Source organism: Hylaeus volcanicus, chromosome 2 (assembly GCF_026283585.1).
Source record: "Hylaeus volcanicus isolate JK05 chromosome 2, UHH_iyHylVolc1.0_haploid, whole genome shotgun sequence".
NCBI classification, from domain to species: domain Eukaryota; kingdom Metazoa; phylum Arthropoda; class Insecta; order Hymenoptera; family Colletidae; genus Hylaeus; species Hylaeus volcanicus.
In genome coordinates, this window is record NC_071977.1 from 29,775,040 (window position 1) to 29,800,176 (window position 25,137).

The 25,137-nt window shown below is 45.2% G+C and overlaps 1 long non-coding RNA gene across 1 annotated transcript in view; it reads left to right on the forward strand.

Annotated features, from left to right (window-relative positions):
- The first annotated feature begins 4,813 nt into the window (after positions 1 to 4,813).
- The window catches only part of LOC128872347 (uncharacterized), a 142,852-nt gene continuing 122,528 nt past the window's right edge, over positions 4,814 to 25,137 (forward strand). The window contains exon 1 of the long non-coding RNA XR_008456151.1: positions 4,814 to 5,295. This is a non-coding gene — a long non-coding RNA (uncharacterized LOC128872347). The remainder of the gene's footprint in view (positions 5,296 to 25,137) is intronic.

Genomic DNA, 25,137 nt, shown 5'->3' on the forward strand with positions numbered 1-25,137 from the left:
TCGGGCCCCGCGAAAGATCACGCCGCTCCTGAATCTAATCGACGAAAGCGTCTCGAGAAGTTAGCGCGAATAGAGCTTATACCTTATCCCCACTCTTGCCGCGGTTCGGCTACGTGCGATTTTGTCGCCGCGCGACAGTCAATTAGGACGAGGCGTTTAATCGGAAAGCCAGTGACGATTTTACTTACGTCATTTTCAAATGAAAATGAACTTCTTTTTTTTTTACGAAAGTATACGAACTGCTACACCAAAAATCGGCCATTTCGAAATGGCGCGACTTTATTTTATTTCGGTCAGCTATCCGAGACGCGTTGTCGCTTACGGTTGCGAACGCTTCGCCGTTAATTTAACGAGTTGACGTGTTTCTAATTAAATCATCAATCGTAGCGTACGCTGTAAACGCGAACACTTTGGCGATCTCGAAGGTTAGTAAAATAGATCGTTTGTCTTACGACGTCGTCGCGACGGTTCAACTATTCTCCTTTTTCTCTACCTTCTTTCCATTCGGTTGCAAACTCTTGGACCTAGCCATCCTTATCTTGTCTCATCCATCTTGGCTGTAAGTCTCTTTCTTTTTTTTTACCCGACGGCACTCGAACTAGGAACCATTCCGAGGTACGAGCACAGGCTTCTTCGAGTATGCCGGCAAGTAGACCCCGAGGACATTAATAATCTCACACCAAGTTGTCCGAAAGGCTTGGATAGCGCCGGGACGAGGCGTGCGTCGCGTCGGTGGCTGCCAGGATACGAGCTGAAAGAGGAAATGAGTACATTTACGGGAAAGAAAATGGTTTGGGAAAAGAGAACGCGTCTCTCGGTTGATAATGTCATTTCACCTTTATTATTGATACATAGCGTGAGGAATTAACGAGAGCAAGGATGTTTCTCTATATTTTATGTATCTATCGAATACAATGTTTTCGCAAATTGTTCAAGCTCTCTTTTCTTTTCTCTCGACGCTTAGGATTGGTACAATAGGTTCATAAACAGTGTTACAATCTAACATATCAAAGTGCCACTCCTAGCTACCTCGTAAGGTAGCATAAGACGTCGTGCTAACTGTTTTACCTCTGTAAGGAGCCGTTTTAGGCCCTCTACCTCGTCTTCTCCTGCATTTAGTTCTCCTCCAGGCCTACGGAAAGAAACAAACACAAATGACGCTTACGGAGTTTGTTAAATAAGCCTTCTATAATATTATCCCCTAAAGCAAAATTAATGCTTACAATTTGAAGAATGTTGTTCCCAGTTGTAGGACGCTCCGAAAACGGGTGTGTCTCGAGAAGCTACCGCTAGATGTCGTCGCGTGATATTTTTTTGCGTATTTGCGTCTTTATTTACATCGTTAAGGATACATATTCAGATTCCTTGTCACACTACTGAGTGTTGCTACATTAATAACCCCGTCGCATGATAACTGAGACTTCCGAAAAGATCGATCGAGTTAACACGTGGGTCACTCGCGTCTGTGACGTGGGGCGGCGTGCATCACCGGTGGTTCATGCATTGTGCCAAACAGTGCAACCCGATGCCGTGCCGCCCCACCACAGCGAAATCGAGCGCCGCCTTACGGCGCACCACTGAAAAACGCCGCCGGCATCAACGTGTCAACGTATTCGATTTCCGCGTTGTATCCCTTTTCTTCGTTGCATTCTCGGACGAACGACAAAACCAGCGTCGTTAATTACAGTAATCGTTCGAAAGCGTACACCATGCGTCGGTCTTTTCGGTTAATCGTTACCGATCGCCGTCGATGAGTTATCGGCACGATTATTACGGAATTTATGAGTACGTCACACGACGATGAACGATTGTCGCGAGTTTCGTAATGTTTAGAATTTTCTGCAGGCTCTGATTATCTGTCTTTTGGATCGAGGAGGGTTCTCGGTTTCAAAGAAAACACGACGCACCGTTGAGAATGTCTCGAGTGGCAGTCGTTCAGAAAGGAAGTTACAGCTCGCCAGAGAAGAGCGTAGAAATTGAGCTACGTGAAAACTGGCAGCTTTATCGGTCGAAAGAAACGGTGTCGATGAGAACCAATCGGCCGTGGCGGGCGTGGTGTGCTCCTAAGCAGACAATGGGGATTCCATTATCGCGAGACGAGGTCCATCGATAAATATCTCGCGCGAAGTTAACGAGCTCGGTAACAATTTACGCTCCGCGAATAGGAAAAACGAGCCGAGACAACAGAGGTAGAAAAAGACGAGGGTGGAAGTGTAGCCGTGGCAAGAAAATATTTTCACTTGTAATTTCCTATAGAAGTGCATTAAACGGGATAAGAAAAACGGAAAAGGGGGAACGGTAGAACAGGTGGAAGGTGTAGTAGTTAACGCGGTTCCGTAAATAGAATCGTCGCTCGAAACAGACATCCGAGGTTCGATGCACCGACAGACAGAGTGGAAGAGGTAGTATTCGCGAACGCTGAAATAAAAGAGGGTGGCCGAGAGAGAAGGTTGAATCCTTCTCTACGAGGAGGATGAAAAGAAGAGAGAGAAAGAAAGTGGTCGGCTGTGGGGAGAATCGAGGAATAAGGTAAAGGCGATCTTTTGTCTTCCACAGTCGGACAAATCTAACCTGTCTCCGACTCAGTCGCGGCTGTTTGAGAGCCAACGATAACGATATTTACAAAGTCGCGAAAGCTCGAGATCTATCGATAATATTATCGTAATTAATTACGGCGAATTTGCGTTGATCCGTGAAACAGCGGAAGGTTAATCGTAAGCAGCACAGGCGAGATTGGCGAGAATCAATTTTACGTTCCGCTAAATTAAAAGACAACAAACACACCGTACCGTGACCACTTTTAGAGCAAGTATTTAGCGTTTCGAGGTCGGGGACGTCAATTTTCAATTGGACAGCTCGGGAACGCTCAAAATAAAATTGTGTAAGAGACTCGCGGAAAAGTCGGTCTGCAAAAATAGCCGTCGATCATTTTTTTTAGAAAAAAAACTTTTTTATAATTTCTAACTGTTCAACCGGTGACTGATCGATTCGTAACTGAAACGATAACTGAAGAACCACCACTTTGTCCAAATTGAAATTTGAACGAAGTTGCATCGCGCATTCCTGCTTTACCGTTTCAGTCTCGAACGAACACACGGGTTCCAGCTAATCTAATCTCGAGAATCCTCTTCAGAGGGTGTGCTGCCATCCAGTGCCGAGGGCTGGAGGTCTTTTGGAAAATTGAAAGCTGACTAGGTACTTTGGCTTTGGAGGAAGGAATGATCAAACGAAAGGTTTTGTTCTCGCGATTCGAACAAGATAATCTTTTGATTATTTTCCAACTTTAATCGCAAATTTGAGAAGATTCGAGATATTTTTGCGCGTTCGATTTTCCGGAATTATCGAAGAACGATAATCAAACATGAAATAGTAGTCGTATTCAAGATTTTCGCCATAGGGCGGCGCGGCAGCACACGCCATCTGATGGACACGCGAGCGTGAGCCACCAGTGGTACGCGCCGCCCGATGGGACATATAAGCGTGAGCCACCGGTGGTACACACCGGCGTGAACGTATTAATCAAAACCCGGTGAGTTCCATCGTTTCGGGTACTCGGTATATTCTACGATACGTTTTTTTTACGTCGGATATTAATCCCGTTCCACTTTCATCGGCTTGCGCATTTAGACTCGAGATAATTCATAAAATTGGACGCCTCGCGCGTACTTCGTTCTCTTTTGAAAAAAGTTACCAGCGACGCCGACGTCGGCACGCCGATGACCGTTCATTTCTATAATTAATACTTACCTCCGCGACGGTAACGAAGAACCTTAATTGCGAACACTTTCCGGAACGCTTAACTAAATATCTTTCCGTATATCACGAAAGACCGAGCGGACTCTTATTACGCGTTCCGTTTTTATTCGTTTCGGCTATTATCATTTTCAGGGCCGTTCTTCTCCTACTTCTTCTTCCTCGTTCGTTTATTTTTCTCGGTTTTACACAAAACAACTATCTAACAGAATTCGTCGGATCGATTAAGTAGCGAGCCATTGTTTTTAGTAACAAACGAGATAGTCGGTGGCGCGTTCAAAGAGAGCCGCGACGATGACGATGACGATGCGAATTATTTATGGCGTCGTTCCAAACCTGGCCGACATCCTTTAAAGGGCGCACCGCGGAAAAGTTTGTCGACCCGTAAACTCGAGACGTTCGTAACACGCGAGCGCGATGCACGCTCTCGTAAATCTTACGTCGTACGTTTTCCGTAAATCACAATGGAATCGAATGCCTTTGCGAGCCTCGTTTCGTCGTAATTACAGTTTTACAAGTTCGCTTTTATCGATGATACGGGTTTATTCGATCGTTTGCCGTGATTTTGGCGTCGGCGTTCGATTCGATAATGAAACGTGCGAATAAAGACTTTTTGCATGAAGACTGTATAAGGAGTCCTGTGTTCCAGAGGTTTCTTTCGTGAGTTGCATTCAATTATTTTCCGTGGCAGTGTTTATAGAAATAGGCGATCTAATTTCTCAGACATTGATGCTGTAACAGTAAAGAAGCGAAATGAATCGTACACAATTCAATAATGTAACATAAAATATACAATATTGTGTATATATTAATTATTAATAAAACGAAAGAAACTTTTGGGACAACCTAATATTATCATACGCATATGACATATATATATATATATATATATATATATCGTAGTCTGTGCGCACTTGCGCCGCGAGTGGACGAAATATTCATAACTTCAAGGTGGGGATTTTAATAACAGGTTTCTAGTAACTTTCTTAAGGAGTTGGATCTCCTTATAGGCTTATACAGTCTTCATGACTTTTTGTTATGGCGTTGCGTCAGTCGAAGTAGGACCCAGAGAGCGTTTCGTGGAAGCCGCCAATAGGTGGCGGTAGGACCCAGAGAGCGTTTCGTGGTGCCGCCTATAGGCGGCGGTAGTACTGAAACGATTAAAGTGGAAACTCCCCCATTTGCAAGAAGCGGTGTTTAGTCTTTGAATAATTGTATCCGTGCGGGGACGAGAACTCTCGACCACTCTCGACTATGTGCTATTCGAACGATAACCGTCGCGAACGATGACTCGAAAACAGAATTTCATCGGCGACCGTGCAAAAACGACTTGGTATTTACGCCCGACCTGATTCGTTCGCGATTTACCTACGAACGTGTAATTTATCGCGTCGCTTGTGTCCCAAGGGAAACGCAGAAGAGCGAGCACGGCGAGGAGCCGGGGAGGGGTAGCCGGAGAAGTCATTTATTATTCCCGGGGATTAATTTCCACGCAAGAGTAATTACAGAACAACGGTTATTGAAGCGTAATGGCTGCTGTATGTAAGTATGCTAATTTTCATGAGGCGTGCATGATGACAAATTGAAGTAACTTAATTCCGGCTTGTTCCCGCGTAGCGTTGATTGGAATACAAAGGAGTTTATCCTAACGAAGATACGCGCAGTCGTCGTCGCGTAAGATTTCCAGCAATTCGCGGTCTGGATACGGTGACTTTTACGTTTGAAATCTTCTATTCGGGTCGCGTTTGTTTTTTGCTCGGCGATCGGGAGCATTCGCGACTAAATTTCGTGGGTGAAATCGTGTCTCGAGTAGCAGTTCTCGCGGCGCGTGGCAGGTAACGTACCGTTTGACGTTGTCGCTGGTTGCAGGTACAGGTTACGAATTACGTAGCGCGTGGAGAAGTTGACGCAAATCAGATCCGTAAGGTCCCCTTGTTAGAGCAAATCCGTAGACTACGAGTATAAATCGGATCGAATCGCGTTGGTCACTTCGGTTCGAAATCCAATATTCACAAAAAAAAAAAAAAAACGATCGCCTCGGGATGGATACAGTCTGGGTTCGATGCAAGGCTGGACTCGGTTCGACAGGGGCGAGGCGGACGCGATCGTATTCGAGGTCGCGAACTGCGTTTCGCGAATTGCATATTGATTTTGAGAAGCGTGCCGGGAGTCTCTTTTTACCTCCCTTTTCTGGTCGAGTCGAAACGAACCGATGCCAACGCGATACCAACGTCGCGATATTCGAGAAGACCGTTGCCTCCGTTACTTTCCGAGAGCAACGCGGTTCTCCGATTTCAACCGAGTAAGGTATCTTCGTCTTTCGAAGTCAGCAGTCGTTTAACTGGATCACGCATCGCGGTGCCTTTGAAAAAAGAAGCCTCGACATCGCGACTGTTCTTTTAAGAATGCGAAATCACGTTGATATTTCGATTCATGAACACTGTATAAGGAGATCCAACTCCCTAAGAAAGTTACTAGAAAACTGTTATTAAAATCCCGAGCTTGGAGTTATGAATATTTGGTCCACTCGCGGCGCAAGTGCGCACAGACTACGATATATACAGGGTGTCCCAAAAATGTTGGAGGTCTTTGAAAAGCGTGGTTCGGGAGGTGATTTGAAACAACTTTTTCCTTAGCGAAAATGTTGTCCGAGGTTTCGTTAAGAAGATATTAACGGAAAACATTGACCAATCAGAGCGCGCGTATGACGGTTGAGCGTAGGCTACGCGCTAGGCGGCCGCGCTCATACGTTACCGCGGCCGCTCCAACGGTATACGTGCGCTCTGATTGGTCAGTGTTTTTCGTTGATATCTCCTCAACGAAGCCTCGGACAACATTTTCGCTAAGAAAAAAGTTGTTTCAAATCACCTCCCGAACCACCTCTTTCAAGGTGTTACAACATTTTTGGGACACCCTGTATATTATCTATAGGTATTCAAAAAAATATAGGTCTCAAAAAATTCATATGTATTTTGCAATAACAAATGAACTGCCGGTCAAGGGCAGGGCAATCTGATGATTATCTGTAGATAAATTGCAAGGCCGGCGCAAGGCAGGTTCAGCGCGTTCATAACTTCAAGCTCGGGATTTTGATAACACTTCTACACTACACAGTCAGGACTCCTTATACAGTCTTCATGTTTTGATAGAAGGACCGTGGAATTGTAGGCTAGGATCGCTGGAAATCGTAGAATTAGTCGTTACCTATCTGACGCGTGAGGAAAGCTTCCTGGCTCGGGCCACGTCAAATAGCGATTCAGGTATTGTTCCTAGTTCCTAGCGCTTAACAGTCCAGCTTCATCAGAGTCGGTCGAGACACGGCCGTCGAGGTGTCTACGTTGATCGATCGCGTACAATGTTGAGCATAGACGCAAACAAGGACATTAAAGGCGAGGCGCTTCGGTAGTTACCATCTCATTTGTCCCTGGTAAAGCTAATTGCAACGTTCTGGTGAAGCGTTGGAATCTAAATGCTATCGGACACGGACTGCGTCATCAAAGTCACGCGTCGAGTTCCGGGGTGTCCGCGTCGCGTCGGTAAGAGTTTCGAAGCTTAATTCGAACGAGTAATTTGATTAGCCAAATTAGCCAGGGAATTCGTTTCTCTTTCAAAAATTAACTGCATTAAACTAAGGTCGGCTATTCATCTTTTTAACATACGCATGTTTCCGTGAGTCTCAATCGTAATTTTGTCAACGGCAACCACATACATTCGCACTCTCCACTCTTTACCGTATCTAAATTATTTTCCGTTTCTTAAATATATCGTTTCCTTCTGTGGAGGGCATACAACCTGAGTTGAAATCTGAGGTGAAACCCTGTTCGAAATCGAAACGACTGGGCTCAGGGTCCATTGCAAAAAGAAAATTTATTCAATCCGTTAATCCGGATCTTCGTCGTAAGGCATAGGGATGAGAGGCGGTAGCAGAATGACTTACAATTACGTCGATGTCGATGTCGGTTCGACTGATTCGTCAAGGGATAAGGAAACGTATAATACGACAGTTTGGAAACTTAGAGGAGGAAAGATTCCGCGATAGGAGTAAACGTCTCGAAACTCGTTTATCTATGCCGTATCGAAGGAAAGTACGTAAACGTGTACCACGGTAAATGATATCTCTGCGTTTAATGCATCCATAACGTCGCCCGAATGCTTCCTTATCGATTTATTACTCGACGGCGGCCGATGTATCACCAGCGAAGTAAGAACGATAGGTGGTCGCATGCCTCGTGCATTTCGCGATGACGAACGAGATAATAAGGAAGCTCGGTTAAGCAGGTGTCATCGACGAAACGTGTGATTTTTAAAGAATTTTGCCTGTGCACGTCAACCACGGATCGTATATGTATCGTTACGCCGGGAGGTAGTGGCACATCGAGGAGTAGACATTTTTTTAAGAATCAACACGTCTTTTATAAAAGAAACAAGAACTCGGAACGTTTATTAACAATAACAAGAACTCAATTAGTAAACACGTCATGTTTGATTATCTAGTCTCCAATAGTCTGAATAATATTTAATTCTGGCAGAAATTTTCAAGAATATTTCTCTGGCAGTCAACGCGTTAAATGAAATTACGAAATCGTCGCACGATTCCACGACTCTTCTACTCGATCAAAAATTCATTTCCCAATTCGATTATGTATTTAATAAAATGAAGAGTGAAAAGATGTTGGTTGTTCGCGTCGTAGAACGTGGAAGCGGAGGTGGCTCCCCGGAAAGAAGGAAACGAAAAGGGGTTGGAAGTTTCTTACCCCGTTGAAAGAACGACGAGACGAGGAGACGATATTATCCTTCCGTATAACGCTATAAATTCGAGCTGTCAGCGCTCGGGAATCATTGTTCTTTCAGTTCGTAGAATGCGTGTAATAACAGGCTCGCGCTCGCGTCGAAAACGAAAACGTCGGACCCAGCTGACACCGCGCGTACCCTATTAATCTTGAACTGCGATTTTCATACTTTCTCCGCGTTGGATGAACGTCTACCAGCTTCGGTCACTCGCGGCGAATCGCACTCAGTTGTGTAACGTTCCGAGTTTTTCGGATGTTTTAAACACGAAAGTGTTTTATATATTGGGGGGAGTATCGGTGAAAACTGAAAAGCGTGATTTACGGCTATTCTCTCGGATTTCTTCCTCTTTCTCTTTCTCTGTCCTTTTCTACGTTTGACGCTAGTTTCTTCGGACCTCTTTCTCTTTCTCTGTCCTTTTCTACGTTTGACGCTAGTTTCTTCGGACCTCTTTCTCTTTCTCTATCCTTTTCTACGTTCGACGCTAGTTTCTTCGGACCTCTTTCTCTTTCTCTGTCCTTTTCTACGTTTGACGCTAGTTTCTTCGGACCTCTTTCTCTTTCTCTGTCCTTTTCTACGTTCGACGCTCGACTCGAGCCGAATGTAAACACAGAATAGACGTTGTACCAAATCTACTAGAAGAAACCAATTTGAATCGACGAATGTCCTTTGATTCCGTTTTGGTTAGTTACGTTCAAAGATTATGACATACAGTCGCTGTAAGAAGTATTCGTACAGCACCGATTCAAAATAAAATTAATAAGAAAAGAAATAAGAGGTTAACGTTAAAAATAATAAACTGAAAAATATGTAGGAATGCTGGTTAATTATTTCTTCCCCTAAAATTTATTAACAAAATAAATACATGAAGCTTCCCTTTGAATCGATTCCTGTAAAAATACTTATCACACCGACTGTACGATTACACGTATAGTATTTCAAGAAATTAAGTTACGTTTATGTGATATTGAGTTTAAAGAAAGAAGTATTTCTTAAAGTGTTATTAAGCTTGGAATTTAATCGTACAGGTTTGCAAAGATCCTGACGAATAATTTATTAAGGAATGATATACAGTCAGTCCCATAAATATTCGTACCCTCTACGTCTATCAAAGATGTTTGGCTAAATTAAACAATAGTTTCGATGTTACCGCATGAATTTTTCATCGTAAATATGTACGTAAATGAACTTCGCACGTGTATATGTTTACAATAAAAATTTATTCGCAAACATCAAACCTATCAATTAATTTAGACAAATGTTTACGATAGACATAAAAGGTACGAATACTTATGACCGTATATCCCTTGCGCAACAACGCGACTACGAAAATGATAAACTTAATAAAGCTCTTTCTTATTCTACTGAAAATTGATCCCGTAACTCGCGGGTCGAGACGGATTCGTGGCATGCGAGGGTAATGTTTATTCTCTCATTGGGCGAATCCGTGTCACCGAGTGTTGAAACACAGAGCAGCGGGCGACGAGCTCGCCGGCGAATCAGTAGCGAATAACGTAGCCTCGAGCTGCCTTCGTTTCTTTCTTCCGCGAGCCGACGCCTCATTAACATACTTATTGTACCGCGTTAATTATGGCCCCGCATTTACCGTGGTATACGCTCGTTGAAACTGTCGCGCCGCGTCAGGCCGGTTACGTTTCCGACGTTTCTTCGAGAGTTGGAACGCCGCTCGGCGGAGCTCGCTCTCTCCCCTAACCAGCGGCAACGAATTAATTCGCGAATTTTTCTTTTTCTCGCTCTTTCTCGCTCGCGACGTAAAATGTTCTTCACCCAAATTTTCGCTCCGTTTCCCGTTATCGTTACGCAACGTTTTCTTTCCTTTCGGTGAATAGTTGTTCTCTGTTTCGATGATTAAAGGGAACAGCGTCGTTCTTTCTCCGCGCGTCTATCGAATGTTCAATCATCGGGTAAAGAAAAGCCGAAGAAACTATTAGCGAGGCGAGCGGTAACCTCGGGCAACGAAATATCGTTTGCTCGCGTCGTTTCGAAAGTCTCCTTTGGAAACCGTAGTTCCTCGGCCGGAAAATAGCAGGAAAAATCAAAAGACACTGGAAAGGGCCCCGATAGCACGCTGGATAGAGCTTTTACCTGTAACGAAGTACGTTCAGCTTCGAGTCTCCAAGTGGCTTTTCAAGTGCACCTCTTCCCCCCCCCCCCCCTCCCCCCCCAGACCTTTTATTAAAATAACGCAGGAGTCATGTAAGATGACGATAAGAGGAATGGAGTATTCGTTATAGGAACCAATTCAAAATCAAACTTCGTGTATTTATTTCGTTAATAAATTTTAGAGGTATAAATAATTAACCAACATTCCTACATATTTTTAGAGGAGAATTCGCGTAAATTGAAGTTTATTATTTTTAACGTCAACCCCTTATTTCTTCTCTCGATAATTTTCCACGACGGAACCGTCCATTTAATATCCAGTTAGATTTTCTGTTGGTAGAACGCAAGAAAGCAACGGTTCCCGTTTAGATAACACGTAACGTTTGCTATCGGCTCGTTCCGTAGAAACAATCGAGTGGTTAGCTATTGCGCGTATTTGTCTATACTTCTGTCGCGCAATCGTTCACGCCAGTCATCACGGAGCGAATGAATTATTTCGCGCTTCAAAGAGCCGCGAGCGCAAAAGGACGAACAAGCTGCAATTACTTTCGTTCGTTTAATTAACGTTCATCGAATCGGCCGATTATTTTTTGATACGGTTTACCGAATCGCGTGTTCGTTAACGAGCTCGGATCAAAGGACGAGCCCGGATTGCAAATGAGAGAAAAAAAAAAGAACGAATTAACGAACGTGCCGGTAATTACATTATCGGCACCAGCGAATTAATCCCGATCGAAGCGAATTAACCTACGAAGACGCCTGTCCCGAATCGAACTAGATCCCCGTTGAATATTTTACACAAAGAATCACAAGAATCGGTAACGAAACCCTTGTCGATTTCGTTCCTCCCGCATCGTGGATAATTTCGTGATAAATTTCGTCTTTCGAGCGGCTGAAATCGACGATAAATCGTTTTTATCCTCCAGCGAATTGTTCGGCAGAGCGAGCGTGGTCAATTGCAATCCGGCCGCGCAATTCCGTTGATATCGAAATACGTCACCACAGACGGTTCCCCATTCCGTGCTCGTTTGGCCGCTAATGCTGCGATTTGCGCCGCTTTAAATGGCTAAGCGAGCAGCGTATATCATAAGCGCGTGACTAATTTCCCTTCTGCACGCGTAAACGGCTACGGTTGTTTGCTCGCTCCTATTACGGGAACCGAAGAAACCAGCGTAGCGTTGGATCGTTTCGCGTAATGTTCGAAGGTAATTTCGTGAAGCACTCGGTCCAACGGAAGATGGAAGGTGCGGTGCCGTTGCGTTCGTATTTACGAAATACGGAGACGAGGGACGTCGCGATTAATTTCTCTACTAAAAATAAAAAAAAAAGAAAATAAATATTCGACGACAGCTTAGATTCTCGAGCATACGACCCCGTCGCGACGTTTCGTAACGATTAATAACTTACGTCGCGAAACAACTATTAATTAACAAAGTTCCGACAAACTTTCGGTAATTGGGTATCAGCCACGATGGAAATTTACAAGATAATTGGCAGTGTAGATAATCGACGCGTCGTAACCGATCCGATTTTCGAAATCGTGGCTCGTAACTCTGCCATGTTCGAGATTCCGTAACGCGCGAATCGGTAAAGTCTAAAGTAACGTTTCCTACGCAGATTTCTCGCGACCACAACGCGCATTCGTTCGACCACCGTTTCAACGATTTCTCTTTAAAATTATGAATAGCAGGGTGACGCAGCTGCGTCGCGATAAAACTCACGTACACGATACGTTTAACTAAACGTCACAGAAAGGAACGCGAAGCGTTTCAAGAAAACCGTAGCGTTCTCGGGTCACGACGTATCGCGAAATTGTGTTTGACGAGCGGTGAATTATTTCGAACGAATCGCTGCTCGATGCCCGCTCTATGTCGAATTCAATTCGAGGTCCGAGCCGTGATTCGGAGAGGTCGATTCCTTTCAGCGACGGCGTACGGTTCGATCCTTTGAGATTCATCCGGAGCCAACCGGCCACGACCACCGGACAGACCTAAAATCGTTTAATTGCGGCGAGTGGAGGAACAGTTAATTGCCGTTTATTCGAATCCCGTCCGAGCGGATTTCGAGAGAGAAATCCGTTCGTTCGTTCGTTCGTTCGTTCGTTTGGCATTCTCCCGTTTGCCTTTCGCTCCGACGGGCTCGACGCTGTTTCGGAACGCGCGACAGGGCTTGGGGAGAACACGGACGGTTGCGAACGAGAGCGCAACGATCCCATCGTTGCGACACGAATCGTTCGAGGTTAGATTAACCGTTAGACCGTTAGAGGTAACCGTCATTTTAACATGGATATGTCTTTAGGTTGGGGTGTTGAATACCGCCCTAGGTTAATTAATACCTTTAAGAATTGAAAATGTACGTATGTAATTTATACAAATTATTGTCGGTTACCCTTCAATCTTAAGGAGGGAGGTGTTGGATATCGTTTAGGTTAATCTGTACCTTCTGTACTGGACCATCTAATTTCCATTACTTTAGGTTAGTCAGTAGTTTTATCTTCATGGGATAAGTAAATATTTTGAAGTCTGAAACCTAGTCATTAACTCCGAATAACACGCCCGACTCTTTAACATCCTACGATTCTCATTGGCCCTTACCCCTTATTTCCACCACCCTTCTGAATCCAAAAACACAAACCTTTAAAAGGCACACCAAAACTGCTCTCGCGAGATGTTACAAATTCTACTGTAAATTGGTCGTCACAAGAACCGTGCGAATACTTATTGCTTCCATATTTCTACCAATTTTTCCTATTTTCTTGTTAATTTCGCAAATTCTATAAACTAGTAATTGTCGTTGGAACTGTATTCTAGAGATTTCCGAGAATATGTAGAATATCATTGTTTATAAAAAAAAAAGGAGTTAATAAACTACAATTTCACAGAAAAGTTTTTCGGGAAATTGATCGATGTACGAATACATTCTATACCCGTCGTATGTACATCTCGACCATTCGATTCGCGGTAAACTTTGGAGACGATTATCTTCGTTTCGATACTCGATTCGATACTTGAATCGTTAAAGGAGCGCTCCCGGGAATGGATGCGCTCGTTCGCGTGGTTTCCGGGATTTCGCAAACGAAGCCGAGGCCCGCGGAAAGCGTGGCGATATCGCTTCGCCGAGCGCGAAACCAATTTTCGAAAAGGTGTTATTTAATTAAAGCAATTTATTTGAGTTTCGCGGGGTACACCGGGGCGTCCCACCTTTCGTTGCTCGCTCCTCGTTTTTCTCTGCGTCCCGTTCCCATCCACGGTCCAGGGGAATGCTGCAATATCCACGCCTGCTGGCGGCCGGCCAATTTCCACGATAAGCTTTTAATTATTATCTCGAAACTAGGTAAGCTCCCTTCGCTGATCGAATACGTTGCGGTCCGTGGAAGCGTTGAGAGGCTTTTCATTCGGCGGACGGTTCTTTTGCCTTCATCGTTCGACCTTTCGCATGCAAAAAAACAACCGGGAGATTCGGTGTTGGGGCTCTCGCGATTTTACAAAGTTCCGATAGAGAGCGTGAATAGAGTCTTTTAGTATAGAACTTGTAATCGTGAAATGTGATCGGGCGCACGAAATGACTCCTACTGTACAGTGACGAGGGCAAAGTGGATAGAGCGCGGTTTTGGATACGGTTACGGAAAAAGTCCTCTCTTCCGTTGTTTCTTTTTCGCGTGGAAACATCGTAGATTCTAGATTTCGGCGATCGCGACGGATTCCCCTCGAGGGCTGCAGCTATGTTTGATATTAGTTTAAAGACTGGATAAATGCAAGATAACTATCACCATCACTGGGGGGAAAGTGAATCACCGTTCTCCCTTAACCCTCGGCGAGCGAGCAGTGTAAAGGTGAGGTATGTAACCCTGTCCCATGTATGTAAGTTCGGGCGGCGAGCACGAGCAATGTCCATTTGAAAGTGTCAACTCCTCGCGCAGAAGGGTCCGATGGACCACAAGCGAGCTGGCACAACGAGCCGCGAGACACCTAAACGAGCACGGAATCCCGAAAAAGGCCACGCACCATCATCGCAACGGCCGGTCGACGAGGGGATCCCATAAAGAATTGAAAATACCAACCTCGACAATTTTTCTCGGAACTTTGCGGAAGTAGCTTCAATCGATTCCTGATGCTTCTACGATCAAAATGATATCTCACATCGCGTAAATCGGACTATTTTTAACGAAATTATATGCAAAATCTGATTGCATAATTGAAAAGTTATTTCGTTGAAAATAGTTCGATTTACGCGACGTGAGATATCATTTTGATCGGGAGAACACCAAGAATCCAATAGCATCGCGTTCATGAAGACTAAAGAAAGTTCATACGATGAAGAATAAAGAATTCGATTTGATCAAAAACCGATGAATCTTTTCCAACTCCTGTTCGACTCCAGCCGAATGTAAACACAGAATAGAAACCTCGATTGAGTAACTGCGATGTTTGGGGTCCCGAGTTACCCGAGCTATAGGTTATATAGCTATAGCTAACAGGTCCCCACGTATACGAGAGTTAAGAGATACCGCGAACAATGTTAAAATACAATCGGTTGGATCGATAATCGAAGGGTGCTCGATTCCAACGCGTTGCGCATTCGGCATGAACGCGCTTTCACGCGAACATTCCTTTCTCCCAAAGAATGTGATTATTACCGGCCCGTATCTCGGTAGCTAAACGTTACTTTTGTGGAATAAAACTCGTTATGGAAGCTTCTGCTCGTTCATTTCAACGTTTCGTTTTTCGTTAGAAATACAGACCTCTCCGATGAGAAAGTTCCAGTTTAAAACTATTCGCCCGCAGTGTTTCTAACTTTCTATCCAAGTTGTTTATGGTACGGGAACTCTTTTAAATATTCAAAAGGAAGAGAATACGAAGTCGTCTTGTCTTTCGGTTGACGTTCGATGGAAATTCCTAAAAATACTGAACGCAAGCGTCGACAGGTGTCCGCCGATCGACGAGAATTATGGTTTTTAAGGATATACAGTCAGTCTCGTAAATATTCGCACACTCTACGTCTATTAAAGAAATTTGTCTAAATAAAATAATAGATTCGATGTTTTCAAATAGATGTTTCGTTATAAATATGCACATGGATAAACTTTACACTTGTATATACAGGGTGTCGCAGAATTAGTGTAAGAACCGGAAATGGTGGGATAGCTGAGACGATTCCGAACCACGATTTCCTTTGCAACAATGTCGAATGATGCTTCGTTTTTGAATTATCAACGAAAAACCACCTCCTTTATTACCTTTACTTTGTCTTCTATTTTACCCTCTTCCCCAACCGCAAAATCATCGGTACTCCTGCGTTTACATTTGGTTTCTTTCGTTGCTTTACTTTCGTTTTTGTTTTCCATTTTATTTTTTACCAAATCTGACTATGTATAGTTTGAATATCATTCGTCGCCATTTAGCCCCGTTTCCATCCCTAGCGATAGGCGATACCGATAGCCAACAAAGAAAAGATCCAGCGAAAAGATCGTCTCTCCGTCGTCCGGCGCGGATCGAGCCGAATTTAGGCAGATAGGAAAATCGAATGGTCCGCGTCGCCGTGGTGGCGGTGACGGCGAAAGAAGAATTGCGCTCGATAAAATATAATGAAAACACATGGATGATCGACGGCTCGGTCGAGCGGGCAACCAACCGCATGATTGGGTGCAACCACTTTTGGCTGGGACGTATATGTCGTTCATTAGCTTTCCGGGGAACGATTAATCGTTCGGGGCCATCAACGAGCTCGTTCGTCGAACAGGGACGCGCGTCCTGATATTTTCCGCGGCACGGGCCAAAGCGACGCGAACGCGGAATGCGTGACGCGCGACAAAGAGCCGCAAATCGGTGGAAAATGGATTACATCGGGACAGAATGCCCTTTGGGAACCACGATCGTGGTCGAAATCTTTTGGCCTTTCTCGTTTGCCTTTCGAATCGGTCTGCCCGCTTCCACGGCCGCTTTATACCGCGCGTATCCCATTCCTATCTCTAAATTATATTCTCCGTGAGTGCGTTAAATCTGAAATTCAACGATATCCTCGGTAAACTCCGCGTCGACATCCATGGGTAGGTGTAGTCGCTCGTTATTTTATTGACGTACGTTTTATCGCGTCTAGTCGACATCAAAATTCACGTCCACGCTTTAAGAAACGGGAATATTTCGGTTAAATCACGGACGCGCGAAGATGTTTCTATTTTTTTCTTCTTTTTTTCTTCAGAAATATCGAAAAGAATTAAAATTAAACCACGGTTATTCGTTTAACGCGGAAATAATTCGAGAGGCGTAAAATCAAAAACATTCGCGAGGAATTATCCATCTCGTCGGAAAATCGGGGAAGCGAACGCGATCGTTCCCGTGCTAAATCGTTTAAAGAAACACGCGTTATCTCGAATGTTCAGTTTTTATTTTTCCACTCGTATTTCAAAAAATATCGTCCGCGACGTTCGTTTCCGTCCGCCGTTTGGAAGCACGTCGAATCGATTAACGCGAACCAGTTATCGTTCGATTTGCGACTCGCGGCCAACGCGAACCGACGATTTCCGGGCCGAGGTTGCCCGCCGAAAGTCATAATCCGATGGGAAGCCGCCAAATTATCGTCCTCGTCCGAATCGCGACTCGGCCAGCCTTTTTTTTTTTTCATTTCGCTTCGCGATCGCGTAACGCCGTCGCGCTCGCGCCCGTTTCTGGCGCTCGTTCGTTGTTTGCACGGCGACGCGGAAAACATTGATATTAAAACGCGCGCATTTTCACGCGTTGGAACGACAGGGTTCGAATAAATTCGCGTAACGTTACCCGCTCGTAACGTTCGCGTTAACGAGGCTCGATTTTCGACGGTTATTCGAAAGCGTTGGATTTAGGAATGCACAAAGTTTATTGGCTAATTAATACGGCGAACGTCGATAGACACGGTCGTTCGATCAACCACGCAACAGTAGACGAATTGATAGGACCAACCTAGCGCACATGTGCGCCGCTTAAATACGAAATGTATCGTTGCGATTGATCCACCCGGTGATCGATCCGACGCGCGTGGGCCCAGAGATGTCAGTCGGGTCGGGTTTTTTCGCTCATGCGCATCCAGAATGACTGTTAGCAGTGTCCACGGTAACAGGATGGTTGCTGTGGGTATTGTTGTGGCTATGAGCGCGAAATCGTGAATATATTTGTCCCTATTACTTATACATTGTCTATACTTTTACATTGTCTTTATACGTTGCCCTATCTATATCCTTGAATCATGAATATATTTGTAAAATTATGCAGAGATAATTAAGATACCCCTTTTTAGCCGTGCGCATACTTCGTTGGTGCCATGTTCGACACACGTAATAAAATAATTTTTTGGAAAAAAGATTTCACCGACTTCGAATAAGGTACAGTGAAAAGTATGAAATAATTTCTAGTTAATTTGTATGAATACGCGCTAGCTCTAGATATAATTGCTTAAAAGTATGGGAAGATGCAGTGAAAAGCATGAAATAATTTCTAGTTAATGTATATGAACGGCAGTTGAATATAGCGCGCCGAGACTCGAGCTTGCCAACGTGTCGTACGTGTAACGTTTGTTTAGAGTATACGTATTCGTACAGAATCGTCTGCTCGCCCCCTTTCCACCGGAATTGATCCCACAATCTTCAGCGACAGAATACTCGCGACCAGCTTCGAAAAATTCGCGTCGTTTCGCGTTAAAATCGCTGAAATTGTTACGGTTCTGTAATTCTTAAAGAAACTAGAAGGAACGTCTCTTGTTCGATGGTTTACGTGGTCTCGATAGTTTTTGGGGTTCGTAAAGGGACCGCACGGAAATTCGTCGCGTTCGATCGCCGTCGCGGAACGTAAAGCTGTATACCCACGTAATTAACCTGTCGCCCGTTGGGGCCCCGGTAATTACCTGGTGTCGAGTCAACTGTTTGCACGAACCACACGGGAGAACGGCTCCTTTTTCACCGTCGAAGCCGGAGAGGTGATCTTTATGCCGGGCAGACGTTGCGGACGATCGATATTGCAAGGCAAACACCAACGTCGACGGTCAGCACCTTGAAAGCAACGCGACGCGACGCGGCGCGGTTCAACGGTTGGAATCAAAAGAGATAGTGTCCTTTCAAGAATAGCCAACGGCGAGATGGAAATTCCACGGGAAAACGTGTTTTCATCGGTAATTGAACCGGGAAACTCCTCGGGCTCGTTGCCCGAAGAATCGCACAATTCACGGGGAAGCTCGTTAAAATTTCCTCGCTATACAATTTAAGGCAGTCAGCGATATAGCCGGCAACGCGCATCCCGATTCGCCAGTCTTTTCTTCTCTATTTCGACTTCGTTAACTCTCGTTCGTACTAGCCGTCCTTTACCTGCCGGTATTTATATCCGAAAAGGAACAACGAGACGCGTTTCGACGATTAACGTTGTTTCCGAAGACGCGGTATCGATGGGGCTCGTCGTCATCGAGGATGAATCGTGAGCTTGTGTAGTACGTGCGCAGTTGTGTCTTTGATTTCGTTCCAGTTGGTTACGTTTAAAGATTGCGACGTACAATTGCGTATTCCGTATTTAAAAAAAAATTCAGTTACGTTAAGTGACACTAAGTTTAAAGAAAGAAGTATTTCTGTAGCGCTTTCAAGCCTTTGTAATTGAAACGTACAGTCAGTTTCTTAAATATTACTACCCTCTGTGTTTATTCAAGGAATTTGTCTAAATTAAACGATACGATGTTTCCAAATGAATTGTTCATTGATTTGGAAACGTCAAACCTATCATTTAATTCAGACAAATTTTTTTAATAAACATAGAAGGTACGAATACTTACGGGACCGACTGTATATGTACATCTGTATCGCCTAACGATACTTGAAAATTACGAAGTGAATTCTACCGTCTTTCACCGACCAAAACAGTTTTTCGGTACATTTCAAAGCTACACAATGGAAACATTATATAGAATATATAAATATCGCGTAATGCCGTTGCCGCGATAATCGTTTGGAAGCAATTTGTCACCGATCGAAAGGATGGTCGTTTCCTCGAACGTCGTCGCGCGATCCCTCGAACATTCGAAACGAGTCAACGCGTATTCTCGATTTCCACTTCCAAGAATTCAATTCATTTTTCCGCGGCGAATGGATTTTTTCCAACTCCGTCGTCGACGCGACGGGGGCCGGTGCAATTAATCGACGGCCAGAAAGTTAACGAACAATGCCTGCTCGGGCAAAAGTGGTCGTTTCGATGGAAACCGATGGCGTTCATTTATTTCGACCACCCCCTTTCATTCTCACACTCGCAGGTTTCTCTATTTTTCCCTTTCCCGACCTACCTGTCGTTTTTCGATCGTTTCTTTTTTCGACCACTCGACCTTCCGTTTCTTTTTAGTTTTCGTTCTCTCTCGTCCACCCCTTTGCTCCCATCCCACACGCCCCTCCCTCCCTCCCCTCCCGTTCCGCGTATCCGCTATTTCACTCGGCCGTGGTTTGTAGAGTAATTCGAACGATAAATTCCCGTCGCGATAGACACGAACGAATCGGTGCGAACCGACGATGACGATTGACATTTCGCGACCGTAGCGTCCGCGTCTTCCGTACTCGAGGAGACGGAGTCAAACGAGAACACGTATCACGGACTGCGGGATCGGTCGTGTAGGAAAAGCGGTCAACTGCGGATCGGAGGATCGTGGGTTCGAAATACGACGCGACCGCAAAGAGGAAGATCGTCTTCCGTCGACATGTTTCGATCCGTACGAGCCTCGCGTAAGATCGGAATACAAAGATCAGGATAAGCGATAGGGCGCGTTAATGATAACGCGTTGTAGAGCCTTTCGATGTTCGCTATATTTTCGTATGTCTCGTCACAGCGAGGATCGATGCAATCCTTTTCACGAATTTTGTTGTTCTTAGATTATACACGTATCACAATATGGTCCGAAAGCAATGTTAATACAACTCGTTTGTAATTTCTTGTATTTCCGCTAAGGGGAGACAGCGAGACACTAACGATAACAATTAACACGAACCGCTTCACTAACAGCGATTTTTCATGCCATCCCTAATTCTGCACCGTGCCAGAAAATACGGTCGCGGACACCCTTGACTGTCGGTCCTTCTTTAACACATTAAACGCCATGTCACCTACATATGGGTGATGGAGCTTTTTACTAAAGAACTTAAACAAATAATTTGAAGGACTGACTATCGATGAAAGCAGGTCTGGATAGTATTCGTTAATTTTGACGAGAATGAAAAAATAAGTAATACGACAAATATTAGATTCTATAGTTTCTAATCGTCTCGAGACGAAATTTTAGTTCTGTGAAGACTTCCATGCGAATGAGTGCGGCAGTCGACGTGTCAACCAAGTCTTCTGGCCGAACCTCTTTTAAGAGAGGAAAAGCGCCAAGAAGAAACACATGGCCCGCTTCAAGCATTTATTTACCCCGATTTTTCTAACACTCGTCCCCACGAAATTTTGCGCAACGAGTGACGACGCTGGTTTAACGAGTCGACGAGCCAATTTTCCACCGCTCGTAATCCCTCTCTGTAATTCGACCCGGAACTCACCGGCAGCGTCCGTCGATCGCTCGACCGTGCCCGAGGAAAAATGATTTCGTTGACAATGGTAGTTCCCAGGGAAAACAGATTAACCAGCTACCCGAGAACGAAAGGAGAGCGTAGCTTTCGAGAAACTTAAATTACCAACTTCTTCGCGCTTTCTTCCACTCTGCTCGCTCCCAACCTCGCTGCATCCTCCATTACTTCTGTCTTCTCTCCGAATTACTTCGTTAATTGCTTATTGTCGTTTCATTAATTCAGCGTCGTTGGTCGTCTCCTGTCTCTTTCCTTCGAGATTATTCCCGGCCCTTCTCGTTTCTCTTCTCCGCGTCTCCTTTTTGCTCCTCTTTGCTTCGGACCGTACATCGCGGGACTCTTTCGCGCGAGAAGCGTCGCTTCGAAATGGTTGGCCAAACTTTGGCAGTTGTTTTCGCTTGTCGCGGAGAGTGGTCCGAGATCGTAAGGGTGTACATACGACGCGGGGATGCGAGAACGTCACCTCTTCGACTTCTCGTTCCAGTAACTCGTCTCGATGCTGCTATTTGTGTTTCTCGACACGCGGCGGCGCGAGAGCGAGCCACCAGTGGTACACGCCGCCCGATGGGACATATTAATGATTGTCATCGGTGATAGATACAAGCCGACGCTGCTATTTGTGTTTCACGCCATCTGATAGACACGCGAGCGTAAGTCACCCAGCTCTCCAGTGGTACACGCTGCCAGATGGGACATATAAATGCGAGCCACCGGTGGTACACACCGGCGCGAACGTGTTAAACCTAAATTCATAGTCAATATCAATGGCGAGATAATGCGTGCAGAACGATCCGTGGCAAAGCCAGACACCGAACAGGCGTATCGATCGCGCGTTTTCTCGGCTCCTGAATCGAAATCGTTAGCCATTAGTTTCTAGGACGGCCGCTTTTCGGAAAAAATGAATATTACGTGGATTTATGTCACGGAAGGGTTGGAAACAAAGGGCGACCAGGCGGGAGTAAAAGTTGTGCGTTCTCGTACGCCGTGCGCGGATGGCACGGACCAAGGGACGGAGGTTGCGTTCCAGCGGGCTCCGTCGTGCCGAGCCAGGTGTCAATGTTTTTTTTTTCCACATCGTGCCTTCGACGGACATTTGCATTTTACGGGAATCGAACAGACGCGAACTCGAGGGCATCGGCCCGTGAAATGTCGAAATTTCGTTCGACGATGGCGTCGCGTCGTTACGTTGCCCGATACCGAATGTAAAACGTCCGGACGATCGCTACTTTCGCGTCTCATTCGCCAAACTATACGACGCGTCTATAGTCTCTCGTCGAGCTGGAAAGACGAACAAAGTTATCGAGTGAACAACATTCGCGACACGCACGAAATACCGATGGTAATCGATGGTAATCGATGGTAATCAGACTGGCGGCGAATTTTTAATAATAAAGCGATCGTTTCTCTGAAAGGAAAACAAGGAGAAAGATATCATCGCGCATGGTATCGATTCCCCCGGTAATCACGGGTACTTTCGTTCGAGGCAAATTTCGGTAAAATCAATATTTACGAAATTACGCAACGGGTTCTAGCCGCGCGGACATGTAACATTCTCGTTAAATCTCGTCAAAAGATTGCACGAGGGCGTATCAAATGCGATCAGGTTAACGGGATACACGCGAGCGAATCGAGCGAATTTATTAGAATCCATTAATTCGCGGAGCGCTTTTTTCTCCTCCCCTCTCTCTCTCTCTCTCTTTTTTAAATCGTCAGCTGAACGCGACGAGGCACCGACATTGCTGATTAACTATTCGATTTCCCTCGTATCCACGGCCGAATTTCAATTACCGAATTGAACCCCGTCGGTTTTTGTAAACAGGACGATTGGTAGGGGCGGATGGCGACGGTACAGTGCCAGAGGGGTGGCTTTTGTCAACCGCACATTTACGACGAGTTTCGCGGACGTGTAGTACGGCTCGCCTCGTTTCGTCCTTGTTTAACTTTCGCGCTAATCTACTTACAATTGCAGGCCACCGATTTCGCTGTGGAACGGAAACGCGCATATGCGTAACGCGATATTATCGTGTAACGCGCGTAATCGTAATAGTTGATACGGAAGCGTGTAAAATTTTAGGGTGTAAATTTGATGCCATCGTTCGGGGAAATTTATCGAGCGAAGCGATCACGTGCTTTTTGAGTAGAAATCGGGCTGCGTGGACGATATCTCGCTACAACTTGGAGCGTTCGCGAGGTATCGAAAGGTCGAAGTAAACGATCCGGTATCATTGTAATTTGCTAGTTGTTTTCTCAATCTACGTAAAATCCACGATCGGGGTCTATCGTTATTAACGTTCGAACGAGGTAGCGAGAAAACTGTGGGCGTGGAGAAAACTGTTCTGTAAACAACGCAATTTCGACTACCGTTCGAGTCGTTGTTTAAATATTGCCATTCGGGCCGTTCCATTAATTGTTTCGTTTCGTTTCGTTTCGTTTCGCTCTCGTAACTTAGAAGCGAGAGACGCGAATCCTCGAGCAATTTATTTTCAACGATTATACCGAGCATTCCTCGGAGCATTTTCCGTTTGTTTCCTTTCTTTACTTTCGGTCGATCGATTCTGCCGAGGACCGTCGAAGCAGTCGATCTTTCGACGCTTATGGATAATGTACCGAAAAAATGAAGCAAGGCGTGCAGGAGACCCTCTCCGATCCTGGGGTTCCCTAAGATTAATCGTCGATGCGGAATCGAGCGGAAATTGCTTTCGCTTCTCTTAAGGGGGGTGCAGACAACTTCCAAAACGAATCGGAAAGCAGGAAACACGGTTCCCGCGGTTTTGCGAATTTCGCGCAGACGCAAAGTTCGAGTTCGAGTTCGTATAGCGATCAACTTTTTCTCTCGAGCCACTGGTGAAAGGTACCCTCTCGACGCGCTAACGACTAGGGTTTCCTAGCAGTTCGACGTAGGAAAACGCTACTCGAGCAAAACAAAACAGAAAGACATCGTTCGCCCCAGATGTACGTTCCAAGGAGGAATAATCGTGTTCCATTTGTAAGGAAATGGGACACGGAATTTCCGCGAGGCCGCGACGCGACGGTTCTTCTTAGCAGCAGCCGCCACCCGTGGACGGAATTTTTCGGCTAGCTCGAGCGACGACGGTGGCGGCAGTCTAGGGGTCGGGTAGGGGTGCGAGGGCGGGCACAGGAAGGGAGAGAGTCGGATCAATAGTCTCGTTGCCGCCTCACTCAATTTACTCTCCCTTCCTTCTCCCGAATTTGTGCGAGTTCACTCGGCAATGTTCATTAACCGAGGAGACCCTCTCATTGTCGTTACTCGACTCTTTCCTCGGCGTTGCAGCTGCGCTAGCTATCTTTTAACCCCAATAACTCGTGCCCTCGGCCATCTCTAGCAATAACCCGCGATAATTCCCCTTACTTTCTCGGATCCTCGTCCTGCACGAACCTTTCGCCACACGTTCCACCGACGTTTCGTCCCTATCGTTGGTTAAGTCTCTAGATCATAAAAGATGGATAATATTCACTGGATCTCTCACCAACCGACACTCCGACGACCGATTACTCTATCAACCACTGGAATCATTTTTGAAAACACGAATCTCTTTTATTTTATCGCACCTTTCAAATCTCAAAAAAGAGATTTATTCGCCTTATATGTGTCGAGAATAGGTATGTAGAACTAGGATTTGTTAACATGTGCGAGATTATATATTAGTATTACAGTTCTTCGAGAGGGATGGAACACAAACACACGACGCAACGATTGGATATAAAGAAATACTGTCCGAGCAGGTTTGGGGCAGTTTTTGGCGAAGAGCGGCAATATTGAATACCGTTAACGTATGTACTGTTTAAACGGAAATACTGTCTGAGTAGGTTTGGAGTAATTTTTGGTAGGGCGGCAAAATTGAATACAGTTAGTGTACATACTGTCTGAGTAGATTTGGGGTAGTTTTTAATGGAGGCAG